This window comes from Mirounga angustirostris, unplaced genomic scaffold, assembly GCF_029215605.1.
Source record: "Mirounga angustirostris isolate CCGP_5_RB_7025 unplaced genomic scaffold, mMirAng1.0.hap1 SCAF_2, whole genome shotgun sequence".
Classification (NCBI taxonomy): domain Eukaryota; kingdom Metazoa; phylum Chordata; class Mammalia; order Carnivora; family Phocidae; genus Mirounga; species Mirounga angustirostris.
In genome coordinates, this window is record NW_026991710.1 from 164,834,315 (window position 1) to 164,846,366 (window position 12,052).

At 49.0% G+C, this 12,052-nt stretch overlaps 1 long non-coding RNA gene across 2 annotated transcripts; it reads left to right on the top strand.

Annotated features, from left to right (window-relative positions):
- Positions 1-250: 250 nt before the first annotated feature.
- On the top strand, positions 251-11,704 carry LOC135363691 (uncharacterized). Of its 2 annotated transcripts, XR_010409678.1 has the most exons (5): positions 251-760; positions 2,514-2,619; positions 4,216-5,197; positions 5,555-5,712; positions 8,074-11,704. It is a non-coding gene; the product is annotated as an uncharacterized LOC135363691 (long non-coding RNA). The 2 variants fall into 2 exon arrangements; XR_010409677.1 differs by having other exon boundaries at positions 5,555-11,704.
- The last annotated feature ends 348 nt before the right edge of the window (positions 11,705-12,052 follow it).

The window sequence follows — 12,052 nt, forward strand, 5'->3', positions numbered from 1 at the left end:
ACTAGTAGTTCATTGTTCTATTATTAGGCTCACACAAATGTTGTTCACTGCTAAGCCATATAGTGTATTCTTGTTATAGTTTTGCTCATAAACTTTTGTTTTTCCTAGAGTTAGAAATTCTTTTCATGCAAACAATGAATCATGGAACACTAGATCAAAAACCAATGATGTACTGTATGGTGACTAACATAACGTAATAAAAAAAAAGAAATTCTCGTCATTTTTTAAATTTAGTGTTGGCCAGGATTTGATATAGAAGCAGAACTACCAGGGTGTGTGTGTGTGTATGTGTGTGTTAGTTCTACTTTAATTCCGGGTTATCTTCCGAAGCTGCTTCTTTTCTGCTCCCTTCTTTAGGTATGGGACATGGCTATCTTGGGGCTTCTTTTCATTGCTTCTTGGATCTATCCTCTTTCTGGATGTAATCCCCACTTCCTCTTCTTTTACTTTTATGTACATATGTATGGATGTCTGTGTTAGGGTGGTTGTTGAGAAGACATGATTGTTGATTGACCCCTGAGCTGGACCCTGACAATCAGAGGCTCCTTGCACCCCTCCCTTGTCCTTGGAATATGGGTTCCACTTGCCTTCCCCGCTGCCAGAACCTACTCCAACGACGCACCACAGTGATGTGGTGCAGAGACCATCTGGACTGTATACATGACTGAACCCAGTGAGGGCCACTACATAAACTTGTGAGATTTGGTGAGCAGGTACAGAGATCAACTAATCTTGTTGCCACCCAAGACAAACCTTGTAGGTAAGTTCCCTCTGCTTATTAAAAACTGCCACGTACCAACCTGGAGTGGCCTGCTTCTTTCTTTGGTCTGTTCCTACCCTCTGAGTACAGGGGCCAGTTTCAGATTACAACTGGGATGCTCCCAAGGAGCTTGCAAACCAACAGTGTGTGTATGCATGTATGTGTATGTGTGTCTGCATATATGTGTATGTATGTATGTATATGTGTGTATGTATATATGTGTATGTGTGTATATATGTATCACTGAAACTCATCTTCTAGTAGCTCCTAAGAAATAAGGCATGGGAGATAGAACTCTTACGTACTTCCATGTCTGAGAGTGTTTTGTTCTATCCTCAAACTTGATTAATGGTTAGGTTAAATGTTTAATTCTAGATTGAAAATTGAAAATCATGTTTTCCCTCAGAACTTTGAAGGGCTTCTAACATCTGGTATTGTTCTTGAGAATCCAATGCCATTCAGATTTCCAGCTCATTATATGTAAACTTCCTTTCTCCCTCCCTTCCCTTCCACTCCTCCTTCTCTTTCTCTCTCTCTTTCAATTATCATTTTTGTCCTGAGTGTGAAATTTCATGATTAGGGTTTTTTTTTTTTTTTTTTTTTTTTTTTTGCTGTAGGCATTTTTTCGTTCATTGCATTGGTTGTATTATGGGCCCTGTTAATCTGCCCAGATTGGAATTTTCCTGTATTGTTTGTCTTATGTCTTTGTTAATATCTTCCTCTCCATTTTTTCCTGTACTCTTTTTATAGAACTCCTATTTAGTTAAGTGTTGGACCTCCTGAATTGCTCATCGAATTTTCCCGTCTGCCTATCTATAGCTCATTTGTTTGTTTCTTCTTCTCCTCTTCTTCCTTTTAAAAGTACTTTCTGAAATATTTTCTTGATTTCATTGAATCTTTTGATTTAAAACATTTTTAATGTTCATAATTTAGTTTTAATTTTGTTTCAAAAGGAGCTTTTTATTCCCTAATTGCTCTCATTTTGGTATTACAGCATTCTATTCTCATTTTATGAGCAGAGCATCTTTTTATATCTCTCTAAAGATATTGATGTCTTTGGAATTTTCTTCTGTTTTCCACATTGTTTTTCTTTCCTGATAAAAAATTCATTTATTTGTTTTGGTCTTCATATTGAATGCTTTCCTTAAAAATCTATTGATGCTTTGCTGTCTGTCCACATTTCAGAAAAGGATAGCAAGAGTTGATGTGAAATTCTCTGACTGTGGCATGGCATTGACTTCCAGGCATCACTAATGGGTGGTGGGGCTGCAAGTGGGCTTTTTCATGGGGAGACCCTCAAATATAACAGTACATTTACTCTGGGCTATTGCTTCTTAATGTAGAATTCTGTTTCTTGAGAAAATATTGTCTCACTTCTTGCCTTGGGATATATATCTGATGACTGGCACTTGGAGCCTGGGACTGGAAGCAGATAGTGAGGAGTGAGGAGGGATGGTTTCTTTCTTCTGCAGACAGACATCATTCAGTTCCTTTCTTCAGCCTCATAGTTCACCCATGCTTGCCAATGTGCCTCTAGTACCCTTTACTGAAGTCCATCCTGCAGGGGCATGGAGGAGTGCTATAGGCTGAATATTTCTGTCCCCCCCAAATCCATATGTTGAAGCCCTGATCCCAAATGTGATGGGATTTGGAGGTGGAGGTCTTTGGGGGGTAATTAGGTAAAGCCCCTGTGATGGACTTAATGCCCTTATAAGAAGAGATACAGAGAGTTTTCCTCCCTCCCTCCCCTCAGTCATGTGAAAATACAACAAGATAGCAGTCATTTGCAAGAGAGCTCTCACTGGGAACCAAATTGGCCACCTTTATCTTGGGCTCCTTGGACTCCAGAACTGTGAGAGGTAAGTGTTTGTTGTTGAAGCTATCCAGTCTATGGTGTTTTGCTATGGCAGCCCAAGCTGACTTATAAAGGGAGCCATTCCTTGTTTGTACAGGGATGGAGAGGAGATTTGGGAGCCCGATAATTTTGTATCAAAGTTTCCAGATGGGGGAGCACCTGGGTGGCTCAGTCAGTTAAGCATCTGCCTTTGGTTCAGGTCATGATCCCAGGGTCCTGGGATGGAGCCCCGCATCAGGCTGTCTGCTCAGCGAGGAGTCTGCTTCTCTCTCTCCTCTGTCCCTCCTTCCCCCACTCGTGTTCTCTTTCTCTCTCAAATAAATAAAAATCTAAAAAAAAAAAAAGTTTCCAGATGGTCTTAGTTTCGGTATCTCTTCTTGCCCCACCTTTCCCCAGAACTCAGCACCTTCATTCTGCGACCCCCAGGGTCCTTCGGGTGGACTGATAAGCTGTTCAGCTTCGTCTGCCTGTGTGGTGATGTACCACTCTCTCACCCACTCTCTGACTCCTGGAATTTTGCTGCTGTCTCTCTTCTGCCATAGCTTCTCCTCTCATTGTCTTTGTGGGTCTACTTCTTTACTACAACATTGCTGCTGTTTCAGGAGGGAGCAGATGTAAGTGCTTATGCTCAGTCCACATATTTACCTGAAGATTCTCCTCTTTTGCTGGGCTGATGGCTATTGCTCTTCTCCACACTGCCCTCTTGTAGAATGTGTGCAGGGATGCTAGAAATAGCAGGAATAAGGTGATATTTAAGAGTACGAGTCCTGGGCTGAACTACAGCACTGGAATGTGTGCTCTGCCATGTATGAGCTGTGTGTCCTTGGACAAGTCACATCTTCTCTGTGTCTGAAGATCCTCATGTATGAAATGGGATTGTAATATTTACCTGAGAGGTAATTACGATCAACATTGGCCTTGGAGCAGCAGGTCCCTCCCTAGTGCTTTCCTCCTGCCTCCACCCCACCCTAAGGAGAATGAGAACTCAAGGAGAGTAGTTTCCAAACTCGCTTGAAAAGCTGAGGGATGGGATGGATGAAAAATTGATGGGAGGCATAAATATTGCAGGAGCGAATGTACCAGATACGCTTAAGGATAGAGTTAAGGGAGAAATCTACTGCTGCAGAGGAAACCGGCCTCTGCTTGGGGGGATAGAGAGGAGGGAGGGGGGCGGGATTCCAGTCGGGGGCTCCTTGGCGTCACTGCCAGGCTTCAGGGCTCCCGGGTCCTAAGAAATGCTGTGGTTCAGTGAAGCTCCGATGGAAGAGGATTGCAAGTGTCTGCTGGGTGGGAGTGGGGATGGGGACACGCGCCACCTCGCTCAGCCTCCAAGCTGCTGCTCTGGGTTTCTTTCAGCTCCTGTTAGGGGAAATGCAGATTGGGCTTAGAGAAACTGAGGTCTCTCTGAGCTCGTAGGTACTTGAAGACACTGGATAGTTTCCCCTTTCCACAAGCCCCACAAGCTCTTCTTGGTGGAGGGACTTCACCTCCTGGTGGAGGGACTAAACGCCTCTGTCACCCAGTGTGGTCCCCTAGAGGTCAATATTCCGGTGCTCTGAGTCACTGTTCTGTTTTCCCCTTTGACCCATTTTCACTTCAGAGAACTGGTGGGAAGATCTTTCATCCTGATGGGTATGATCAGTCCTTGCATCTGAACACCAGCTGACTAACTTCCTTCTGAGAGGAGTAAAGGGAACGAGCTAGAGTCTTGACACCAGCTCACACGGAGCACCTTCTCTACATCTCAAGCCATTTCTCATCAGCCTGTCTTTGGCAGTTTCTTCCGGGACTACTGGAGATTTAGCTGGACCGTCTGGAAGTGGGGGTGCATGGTGTGAGGGAGTAGTTACAGGCAACCGAGGCAGGGAGTGAGAACAGTCGTGCCCAGTGGTGTGCTGATAAATGCTTAACAACCAGCTCTTGGGGGCGGAGGAGGACCCTTGACTGGAGACATCTGCTGATCTCTGTGGTGTCAATACTCTCACCCCAACCCATTTCATGCCACCAATAGGATGTCCAGCGGCTCACACAGTTCCCGAAGACTTAGCAGCCATCTCATGCAAGCTGGTAGACGTCTTCCCCAGCACATCACTGGTCCCGCTGTCTCTGGAGGCTTAGAAACCCAAGTCGCCATGATGCCTTTTACCATCAGCCACAGTGGAACTGGGTATCTTGCCTCCCTGTGCCTCAGGTGGCCAGGAATGTGGGTTTCTCTGGTGCCAGCATAGGTCACTAATGCAGAAGTTAGGTACTGGGGAATCCCGTGGAGCTCTGGAGAATTCCTTTGAGCTCAGCGAGTGCCACGTGGCTTGTCTGGTGGCACCCCACAGTCAGATGCAGGAAGAAGGGAGGGCAAGTGAAAAGCCACTGCAGTCACTCGGAAAAGCCAGGGATTGATCTAGCTCTCCCCGGCTACCAGGGATATAGATTGCAGCTCCTCTCACCGGCTGGAAGGTTTCGGATATTGTTAATGCACGCCTCAGATGTCTGTGGTAACGAATGGCTAACACATACCGAGCTTCATTAACAGTCCAGGCACTGTGCTGGCTGTTCTATGGGCATCTCCACAACATCCTTAGGAGGTAAGTGTGATCTTTATTCCCACTTTACACACAAGGAAACTGAAGCTTGGATTAAATCATGTGCCCCAGGTGACACAGCTGGGAAGGACTAGAGCTGGGATTTGAAGCTGGTTCTGTTTGAATCTAGAACCCATCTTCCTAAACACAGTCTCCTAATTCCTAACCACATATCACCAAACATAAAGTCTAGGCCCTTTCTGGAACTCTGGACAATCAGGTGGTGGACATGTCCCCTGCTCTTTCCAGTGTCTGGCTCTCTGCAGCAGGAGCCCACGGGACCTTACGGAACTGGCCTTGGGGGCAGGATTGCCACGTTCAGCTCACCCTGAGCAGTCTCCAACTCTAACCCCACTGCAGCCAGGAAGGAGTGTGGAAGCCCAGATAGCGTGGACCCCGAGGATGGAGGCAAATGTCACCCTCTGTTACGGGAGTGAATTAAATCCTGTCAATGGGGGAAGAGCTCCGTCTCCGAGAAAGGAACCCACTGTCGGGAGCAGTCGGTGTCCTCATTGCTGGTAAGCACAGAGGGTCCTGTGGCTGTCACTAAGAACCCAGGTGCTCTCTGGAATGCTGTAAGGAAGACACCAGTGCAAGGTAAGCGACAATCTCAGGAGCTGTAAGACCCTGTCACGGGTCCTGTTGCAATGACAGAGGAGGTTAATGACTGAGAAAGAATTAGGGACCTAGGCAGAACAGACTGAAGCAAGCCAGGTTGTCTCCCCCAATTCATGGAAGATGCAATTTCAAGCAGGCCGTGCTGACTGCATAGACAGAAGGCTCCATACCCTGGAAAAAAGCTTCTTCGTGGAGTTTTCCTTGCTTGATTGGCTGTGCCTTAAGTGCTCCCTCTCACTGCCTTCTGTGACTCTGAGGCACAATCTGGTACCTGCTTATCTTTCTAGCCTCCTTCTCTCCACCACATCAAACCTATAACTCATTTTCCATCCTCTGTGTCTTTGTTCACCTACTGCTCTCCTTGGAATGACCCCACCCCCAACCTTGGGTACAAACCTTCACACCTCCTTCAAAATGCAGCTCGCCTCCTCCTTTGGTTCTGGTTCCTTCCCCACTCCCTCCACCCCCTTCTGGAAGTATTCCTCCCTCCCCTGCACTCCCCTAGCAGCCCTTCTGCGTCTTTCTTGTCCACATTTTTATCTGTATCATATCTATGTGCAAGGAAGCTTCTCGAGGGCATGACCCATGTAGAACTTATGGCTGTACCCACCAGGGCATCTGCCTTGGTGCCTTGCTCATAATAAGGATTCGGAATATATTTGCTGAGCAGAATTTTTAATCTTATTTTGGGTGTGAACCTACCCCCCCTCCAAAATTAAATTTGGGCAATGACCCTAATGGGTCACTGCTGGGCATGCCTCTGTGGTTGCAAAGGTTACCAGCCAGTACCTTGTAAGTTTGATGGTTATGCGTTCATCCCCAAATATGTGCTTATCCCTAGGTGAACCAATAAAATTTAATTTATTAATCTGCAAAACTGAGACCCAGACAGACTCTGACCTTTGGTGAACCCACCGCATAAAACAACACCCCCCCCCCCCCCCACACACACACAGAGAAAGCACCACCTAAGGCAGAGTGATGCTTCTGGTTAACCTTCTGAATGTCAATCTTCCATAGCACTTTTGCATTAGATGCAAGAGCCTCAATTAGATGAGGAAAGTCCGTGATAATGTGTTCAGTGCTACACTTCAAAATGATTAAGCACAGAGTCTAGCCGTGCAGGGGATCCCAGACATCTAAATGTGCTGTTGTGTTGAATTTCAAGTACCTTTTCTTGGTCTGCCTTGTAAAAATTGCCTCAGTCGGTTTAATTTCGACTCAGCTGAGCAGCAGGAAAGGTGAGGGCTGAGCTGCCAAAGTTGCAAAGGGAGTGAGAGTACCTACCCCCTTACAGGAGAAATGCAGCAGCTCAGCTGCGAAGAGGACATTCACCTGTTGTTCCCGTGGGGATGGGGGCGGGGGCAAAGCGAACTGGCAGAGCTCAAGGAGAGAGGGTGGCACATTACCAACAAGGCTGCCAGGGCCCGCTGCAGCCCCCGGACCCACACAGCCCCACAGCCCCAGCACCCCCAGTTAGCACCTTGCAAACACATCAGCTGATCCTAGCAGCGCCCGGAGGGGAGGGGCTCGCCCTGCTTCTTCCAGTGTGCTCGTACTTTCCCTTTCTCTGCACTTTCTCTGCAGTCCTGCCCTCTAATAACTTGCAGGAGTCCTTGCCCCTGCTTCCCCACACTGCTCCGGAGGCAGTGGGAGCTTCACGCAGTCCTCCAGGCTCAAGAACCAGTTTTGTCTGGAGTCAGGGGTGATTGAATTTGTGCTCATGCATAGTTCGAGAAATGTGGCCTTGAGGCAAACATGCCGCCAACAGGCTTCGGTGTCTTTGCTCGTTTTATTTATTTATTTTTAAATTTGCAATTTATACATTTTTTAAAATTTAAATTCAACTAATTAATGTATAATGTCTTATTGGTTTCAGAGGTAGAGGTCAGTGATTCATCAGTATTATATAACACCCAGTGCTCATTACATCATGTGCCCTCCTTAATGCCCATCACCCAGTTACCCCATCCCCCCAGCCCCTCTCCTCCAGCAGCCCTCAGTTTGCTTCGTGAGATTAAGAGTCTCTTATGCTCTGTCTCCCTCTCTGGTTTCGTCTTGTTTTATTTTTTCTTCTCTTCCCCTATGGTCCTATTTTGTTTCTTAAATTCCACATATCAGTGAGATCATACGATACATGTCTTTCTCTGACTGACTTATTTCGCTCAGCATAATACCCTCTGGTTCCAGTCACGTCATTGCAAATGGCAAGATTTCATTCTTTTTGATGGCTGTGTAATATTCCTCCTTGCTCATTTTAGATGGGAGTCCACTCTGTGTGACCCAGCCTCCACCCTTATCTCTGCGTGACCTGGGACAGCAACAAGAGCCAGTGTCATCGAGCCTACCTGCCAGGCCTCGCTGAAAGCGTCTCACAGATTGTCCTACTGATTTCACCCTTTTGATGGTCATGTGGGTAGGAGCTCTTTTTCCCACATTTTACCCATGAGTAAACGGAGGCCTCGAAGGGTTAACTATTTGGCCCAAGTGGGCTTTCAGTCCCACTGCCTTTTCTTTTTGCGGTCTACACCACCTTACTCATCTCCTTTAGCCCGTCTTCAGTCCCTCCACTAAGCCTTATAGCTGTGTCTTCACTGGCTGCCACATGGATGGGCCACGGGCTCCCAGAGGGCTCCAGAAACAGATTTCTAGTCTCCTCACTGCACTGGGCTCTCTTTACGCTGATCCTGGAGGCCCTCCTAGTACCCTCCCTCGGCTCCTCACTAACTCCATGTTAAAGGTCAGCTTCTTTCCCAGGCATCTGAGGACTGTAACCCTCATCAGAATTCCCGGCTCCTTCCCACCATGCCCCAAGTGGACCGTGCGGTCACCCTGACTCCTCACCATTCCACAAACACGTCATGCACTGTGGGCCTCTGGATTTTTTTCTCAAGATTTTATTTATTTATTTGAGAGAGGGAGAAAGAGAGAGAGAGAGGCAGAGGGAGAGGGAGAAGCAGACCCCGCGGAGCAAGGAGCCCGATGAGGGACTCGATCCCAGGACCCTGGGATCATGATCTGAGCCCAAGGCAGATGCTTAATTGACTGAGCCACCCAGGCGCCCTGCCTCTGGATTTTGCACATGCTCTTTCTCCCTCAGAGAATACTCTGCCCTCCTTCTCACTCTTCTTAATCCCTCGGAGCCCTTCTAAATGCCCTCTCCTTGGACAGTTTTCCTTGTGCCCCCTCAGTTCTGCTGTGTTCCTACTGGCCAAGTAGCCCAGTCACCTGTGTCTGTGAATGTTGTTCACACCGCACTGTGACTCGTTGGGAGCAGGGACCCCGTGTTACCCATGTTTGAATTGCCAGGGCCCCGCATAGTGCACAGTCCCAGCAGACAGATGTCTATATGAAGTTCATTCAAAGTGTGTTCACATTCAGTGTGTTATTTGATCTTGACAATAAGACTGTGGAGAAGAAGGGAGTTTAAGTGATGGGGAGAAGGGGTAAGAACCTAGGAAATAAGGCAGTACTCCGCCAGGAAAAGCCAGGAAGGTGGCATGATTCCCTCTGTTAGTCTGCACGGGCTGCCATAACCAAGTACCACAGACAGAGTGGCTTACACAACAGAGATTTATTTTCTCACAGCTCTGGAGGCTTGAAGTCCTACGTCAAAACGTTGACGGGGTTGGTTTCTTCTGAGGCCACTCTCCTTGCCTTAGAGATGGCTGTCTTCTCCCCGGGTCCTCACAGGCCCTCTGTTGGTATGTCTGTGCCCAAATTTCTTCTTCTAAGGACACCAGCCATTTTGGATTAGGGACCAGTAGTTTGGTCTCATTAACTTAAACACCTTTTTAAAGGCTCTATCGCTAACTACAGTCACATTCTCAGGTACTAGGGGTTAGACTTCAACATACGAATTTGGGGGACCCAATTCAGGCTACAACATTCTGTGTGGCCGATGGGAAGGGGACGAAGGTCCCATGGGTGGTGTTCTGACCAGCACTGAACACTGCTGGTAGAGGGGGTCGCCCTCACCATCCCCACCCCTCTGCCTTCCTACAAGGCCTACGGGCACCCAGTAGAGGACAGAGCCTCAGCCATCACCATCCTTCCAGCCTCCTCACAAGGCCCAAGTCTACCAGTGGTCCGCAGGTATCTCAAACTCCCGGCCATCTTACTTTGGACAGACGGCCTTGCTGAGGGTGCCTCTCTGACTGTCCTCCTGCAGGGAGGCCCTCCCTTCCTCCAGATGCCTTCATAAAGGCCAACCCTCCAAGGCCCTCTGCACCGGTCTCCGTGCACGCAGCCCCTGCCTCCTGGACGTGCTGCCACCGACTGCGGGTATTCCTCCCTTTTGTTCTTGGTGAAATCTCTTGTTCTCTAATCATTAGCCTGTGTGGTCTTGTCACTCCAGCAGCATTGCCAACTCCCTGAAAGCTGCACTGTGCTGCATCCTTTGCTTCCTCACAGCCCCTGACTCGGAGCTGGCCCCCTGGTAGGCGCTCAGTAAATACTGGTTCAAATCAACTGAAATGCATAGCCATGCTTTGGTTCCATGCACTCCCTTAACAGAATTAAAAACAAAACCTAAACTTTGGGAGCAAAGCCCCGGTCTAACATTTTCTCCAGCCTTCCTGCGATTTCCTCCTTCCTCACTCTTCTAAAGGCTGACGTGTGCAGGGGGCGTGGAGGGTGGTCTCGGGCACGTCGGAAGAGGCAGCTAACCCACTGTGCCACTGCTCCTGGCTCCCCCTCCCCCTCTGTCGTCCCCTGTCCTCTCTGGGTGCCCGCCTCATACACGGCCTTTCTCTCTCCTCAGCCCTTCCTCTCCAAACACATGGCAACTCCTTGCAGGGCAGAGCACCAGGGACAGGGGTCCTGTCGGGCCAGGTGTCCTGCTTCTCTGAAAGGGGTACTCTCTGTCCCACCAGAGGTGTGGCATTGCTTGCTTCTCCCAATTCCTCCCTGTGCCTCAGGCCAATTTTTATGCCAAAATAGGTCTCTGAAGCCCTAGTCTATAGCTGAGTGCCTTGAAAAATACCTTCCCTTCCCTTATAAAATAAGTTAGGAGAACACTACTATTTTCCTCTTGGGAATTCACAATCTAAATATACGTATTAAAGGCTCTGAGAAGTCCTGCAGTAAAGAAGCCTGCTTACCTTCCCCTTGCCTGACCTTCCCTACTTTGTGATTACACTCCCCATGACCCCTGCATAGCTCCTCCTCACAGGACACCTCTCAGTATGCTGGGGACTCATTTGGACTTCGGGGCTTACAAGAAGGGCAGCAAGTAGAAAGTGGAAATGGGACCGTCTGGAGAGGTGCTGTGACAGCAGCAGGGGGAGACAGGGCCCAGCGTGCTGCCTGTCTGTGGGCTCTCAGAGCTATCTGGGAAGTGGGAAGAAGCAAGACTCCCGGGGCCCACCTCCTGTGCAATGGCCAGAGGCAGGAGGGAAAATGAGGTTTCTTAAGTCGAGGCAACAGCAGGGCTGTTGGCGGCATTGCTGCCTCCCCTCCAGTGCTCCCTGCTTACCTCTCAGCCTGGCTGGGCAATGACCCTGAACCCTGAGAGCTCAGCCCACGGCTCTGGCCAAGAGTCAGGGAAGTGGAGCCCCGAGCTGTTGTCAGGTGCACCTGCGGCAGGAGATGGGGCAGGCTTGGGCTTTGGTATTCTGTTCAGAAAGGCTGTCAGGACTCATATCAATGGATTGATATTCTGCTGATGAAATTTCTTCCTGTGGCTTCAGGAAAGAGCCTGGGAGGTGGAGTAGAAGGGAAACAGCTCCAGATCTCAGTGGCAGCAGTAACCTCCTCTTGAGCATGCGGAGCGGGTGCTGAGGCTTTTGCGGGGAGCTGGGGGGGCAGTCAGTGTCCCCAGAGCGAGAGCACTAGGCTGTCTGTGCATTCCTAAAGTGCCTCCCTTGTTCCCCTCTTTCCTCCCAGCCCCATCCTAACAGGCAGCTGGCAGGCAGTGGGGCGGGGGTATGGTGGGGGTGGGGTGGGAGGCTGGGGGCACTGAGTGACCTGCCATGCAGGTGGCGCAGGTGTAGCTCTCACTCAGGGAACTCCATCTGCTCTCCACCTGCAGCCTTGGTCAGAGGGCGGGTCAGGGCACTCTGTTCTAATGGGAGGGGCGAGGTACCTTGGCTGTGACAGAGGGACTGCGGTACCAGCTAAGCAGGGATCATATTGCTGAGGTGGAAAAGGCCCTAAGGAACTGGGCTGGTTACGGAGATAGATTTCCTGCTCTTTTCCATATCTCATCATTAATACAGAAGCCCAACAGCGTGCCTGGTG